Below are 4,448 nucleotides of genomic sequence, written 5' to 3'. Positions count from 1 at the left end.
CTTTTACGTCAGAAATCTGTTTAGAATTCATACAGTTATTGTTTATTTCATTTATATTTTTAAAATGTGATTTAAAAAATATATTATAGTTTCATTAAGCATCAATCTGAATCTGAAAAGATTATTTTACTTTTTTATAGTCTTATATGTTTCTTAGTAAATGTAGAATTACAAATCTTAGTCATTTAAACATATTTCTCAACATTTAAAGTTCATTTGGAGATCTTAATTGAACATTTTTTTGCTTGAATTTATCTTTTTTTAAGCATTTATTTCACTTTTTTTGTTTATTTACCTACCCATGCAACTCCGACAACAATTTTTCAGTTTAATTTTTTTTAATTCTTCATCACCGTCTGCACGACATAAAGGAAGCAGTAATAAAAATCCAGCAGAGAACGTCTTACAGTTTCACTTGAATTTGGCCTCATTAGAAATGTTTGTGCAACTTTCCAGGAACCCGAACGGACGACCAAAATCTAATATCCTGGTTAACCTTCCGACGATTTTCCTGCAACCATAGAAAAACATTCCCGTAATGGAATTAGCTGGAAGTTTCTGGGATTTGGGGCTGGATGACGGAGCGTTGCCGAGCGTCTCGCAGAGGAAACGCAGAGATTAGACGCGTAGAAGCAGAACGGGGTGAGCGTGTGATGGATGGATGTGGACTGTAAACTGAGAGCAAACCCTGTGGAGCTGCTGCTGGTCGGTCGGCGTGGGGGGGGGGGTCTTAATAGTGACTTATTACCTGTGCTGATGAAGTGCAGACTGTGTCAGTCCAGTCATTCATTCTGTGTTCTGACAACAAAAAAGGCCACAAATGAATCCATGGATGGATGGAGGTTTTTCTGTTTCACCTCCACATTAGCAGATCTGCTCTGTTTCTGGGTCTCCTTCTTTTAGAGATCATCTAGTTGTTGATTATTTAGATTTCTTCATTTTTTTTATTTTTTTGTTCCTACAAAGAAAAGCAGTCCGCCAAAGCCTGACCCGGCGTTCCCTCCACCCGGATAATTAGCTCGCCGTGGACTCTCCATGAGGCCGCAGTGTTGATTTGCGCTCCCCACATCCGAGTCCCTCCTCCGTCCTTCCAGCGCCGTCCATCTTCCTCTCTGTGTGATGAGACGCAAATATTGAAATGAGGTTTTGGGCGCATGGCGGCTCGGGAGGCGGCGCACTGACAGTGGGAGAGATGCTTTGTAATTAGAAATATCATTTCAGCTCCAGCTCGGCGATTTGTGTGGAGAGTCACCTCGTCTGCGCAGGTAAATTGCTCCCTGTACTCCTGCGATGACGGTAATGAGCGGTGGTTAGGCCCCGCACCACATCTCTTTGATTTAACCTAAATGAGAAATATGCCATCAGAGGTGGTGGGGGCCACTTTAAATATGATATGAGCTGGGCTGACCTGGAGGGGGTGAATCACAGTGTGGACGGATGATATTAGGTCTGTTGATGGGAACACATGATGAGTGTGTGTGTTACAGCTCGTCAAGTCATCTCTTAACTAGGAAAAAAACCTTATTTTGGAGATAATAACAGCATATGAGCCCGGGTGTTATCGCCGGCTGGCGCCGCGCTTCGCTCGCCGCATTACTAATAATTGTGTGCTTCCTTCAAACACAAATGTGATCTGCTTCCAAAGGATTGGAAAAAGACTTTCAAAATCTTTTTTTCCACAGAACTTTGCTCCAACCGTCTTGGATACAAACTAGTTTTTAATTATTTCTGATTCATTTATGCTAAATTGATCTTCACAGCCTTTTACAACACATCTGTTCAATTCTGTTATATTTTTATATCCCAATATCACAATAAAGTGTAAACTATAGCTAATTGCTAAAGGAACAACATCTGAATCACACTGCACCAAACAGAACTAGAAATAAATATAATAAAGAATAAGGGAGAGGGGAAGTGAATGAGAATAGAGAACAGAACCCCAGAGCTGATACAATTATAAAACCTGTCAAAGTCAAGGCCCGGGGGCCGGATCCGGCCCTCCAGGTGATTATATTTTTGTTGTTGTTAATTAACCGATTTTATCTTGTCTTGATTTGTAACTTGTATAATTTTGACGAAATATATTTTTATGGAGAGTAAAATATTGAAAGTTATTTAAGGTTTAAGTTTATTTATTCTAATATTCCTGCCTTTTTATTATTCATAATTATGTTAAAATTTGGCATTCTGCTAGATTTTTGGTCTTTTTTGGCATTTACTAAGATTTTTAGGCTACTTTGAAGTCTAGCTAATATTTCAGCTACACGCTAGCTGTATTAGCTAATTTAAACTTTTGTATTTTTTGGGCTATTTTTGGAGTTTAGCTAATATTTCAGCTACATGCTAGCTGTATTGGCTAATTTACACTTTTTTCATATTTTTCAGACTGTTCTGTAGTTTAGCTAATATTTCAGCTACATGCCAGCTGTATTGGCTAATTTACACGTTTGTATTTTTTGGGCTATTTTTGGAGTTTAGCTAATATTTCAGCTACAAGCTAGCTGTATTAGCTAATTTACACATTTTTCATATTTTTTAGACTGTTCTGTAGTTTAGCTAATATTTCAGCTACAGGCTAGCTGTATTAGCTAATTTACACTTTTTTCATATTTTTTAGACTGTTCTGTAGTTTAGCTAATATTTCAGCTACATGCCAGCTGTATTGGCTAATTTACACGTTTGTATTTTTGGGCTATTTTTGGAGTTTAGCTAATATTTCAGCTACAAGCTAGCTGTATTAGCTAATTTACACATTTTTCATTTTTTTAGACTGTTCTGTAGTTTAGCTAATATTTCTGCTACAGGCTAGCTGTATTGGCTAATTTACACTTTTTTCATATTTTTTAGACTGTTCTGTAGTTTAGCTAATATTTCAGCTACACGCTAGCTGTATTAGCTAATTTACACTTTTTTCATTTTTTTAGACTGTTCTGTAGTTTAGCTAATATTTCAGCTACAGGCTAGCTGTATTAGCTAATTTACACTTTTTTCATTTTTTTTAGACTGTTCTGTAGTTTAGCTAATATTTCAGCTACACGCTAGCTGTTTTGGCTAACCTAAGAATTTTTTATTATTTTTTTTTTTGGCATTTAGCTAATATTTTAACTGGCTATCAGCTTCAGCGTTTACAGCAGTCAGCTTCAGTGTTTTTAGCTATCAATTTCAGCTTCTTCAACTATCAGCACTAGCATCTAAAGCGGCCACATTCAGTTTACAGCATTCACACTAGCATCATCACAGGTAATGCTATATATCTAGCTCATAATTATGTTAAAAAGTTACGGTTTTGAAGTTTTAAAAATTTAGTCTTAGAGTGTTCAATAAATGTCTATCTTGTTCGGCCCACGACCTAAGGTGAGTTTTGGATTTTGGCCCCTTGTGTGATTGAGTTTGACACTCCTGCTCTAACCCTTTAACACAGGAGCTCCAGTGATTATGTAATCTTTTAATGGCTAACATGATCAACATAATTCCTGTAGATTCTGAAGGAGAAAAGCAGCCAAGGCTGCTTTTCTCCTTCAGAATCTACAGGAATTACGTTGATCATGTTATCGGTTAAAAAAGTTACAGTATGTTAAAGATTTTGTGTTTAAGTGTCACCGACGACGCCTCAGGTGTTAAAGGTTTTAAGGAAAAATGTTAATAATTTAAAGAAGTCATTTTTGGTTCATTTGTTTTTAGATAAATTCAGGGTAAATTCAGACTGGACTCATTTGGTTCGCCTAAAGCAGGGGGTCATAAACTACGGCCCACGGGCCGAATCCGGCCCACCTCCACATTTGGCCTGTGTATGTCTTTTTTCAAATAGTTTTGGATCAAGAGCAGATGAAAACTGGAGGTTTGAAAAGGTTCAAGTTTATGACGCAGAAACTTGTCATGTCGGATTCTGATAAGAGGACCTGGTTGCAGACAAGATTGTGGCTGAAAATCATTCGCCGGAAACAAAAATTCCACAAGATTTCAGAGACTTTTATAAAAAAATTTCAAAAGGAATAAATGTTTTTGTGTTCAGGGTTAACTGTTAGAGTCACCGGTTGTTTAAATCTTGTTTGACCACAAACGAGTATTTTTCAAACGACATGTGAGAGGGGGTTATGTTCCCGTTCTTCCTTCCTGCTAATGATTTTCAGCCGCCATCTTGTCTGCAACCAGGTTCCCTTCAATTCTGAAGAATCCACTTGTAGACAAATAGATCGAGGAACGTCTTCGTTTTCTGGGTCCAAGCTCCAACGCGCCACGACAGGGACAAAAGATTTGAAACTGGAATTTTCAGATTTCGAAAAAAATAAGAAAGAGTTGAAGGTGAAAGAAAGATTTGAAACAAGAAAAGTTTTGAAATTTGGAAACCTAAAAACAGAAAATTTGAAGCTGAAAATAATTTTAATATCTTAGAATCGCAAAAAGTTTTGAACATTTTTTTTATTTGTATACTTGTTCTTCAAATA

At 37.0% G+C, this 4,448-nt stretch overlaps 1 long non-coding RNA gene across 1 annotated transcript; it reads right to left on the bottom strand.

The window, feature by feature from the left end:
- Positions 1–429: 429 nt before the first annotated feature.
- Positions 430–1,904, bottom strand: LOC112146422. The gene is made up of 3 exons (XR_002919269.2): positions 1,409–1,904; positions 1,253–1,342; positions 430–1,112 (listed from the first exon to the last, which is right to left on the bottom strand). It is a non-coding gene; the product is annotated as an uncharacterized LOC112146422 (long non-coding RNA).
- Between the last annotated feature and the right edge of the window lie 2,544 nt (positions 1,905–4,448).

This window comes from Oryzias melastigma, linkage group LG22 (assembly GCF_002922805.2).
Source record: "Oryzias melastigma strain HK-1 linkage group LG22, ASM292280v2, whole genome shotgun sequence".
In the NCBI taxonomy this organism is placed as follows: domain Eukaryota; kingdom Metazoa; phylum Chordata; class Actinopteri; order Beloniformes; family Adrianichthyidae; genus Oryzias; species Oryzias melastigma.
This window is presented reverse-complemented; position numbering and strand designations above follow the sequence as displayed.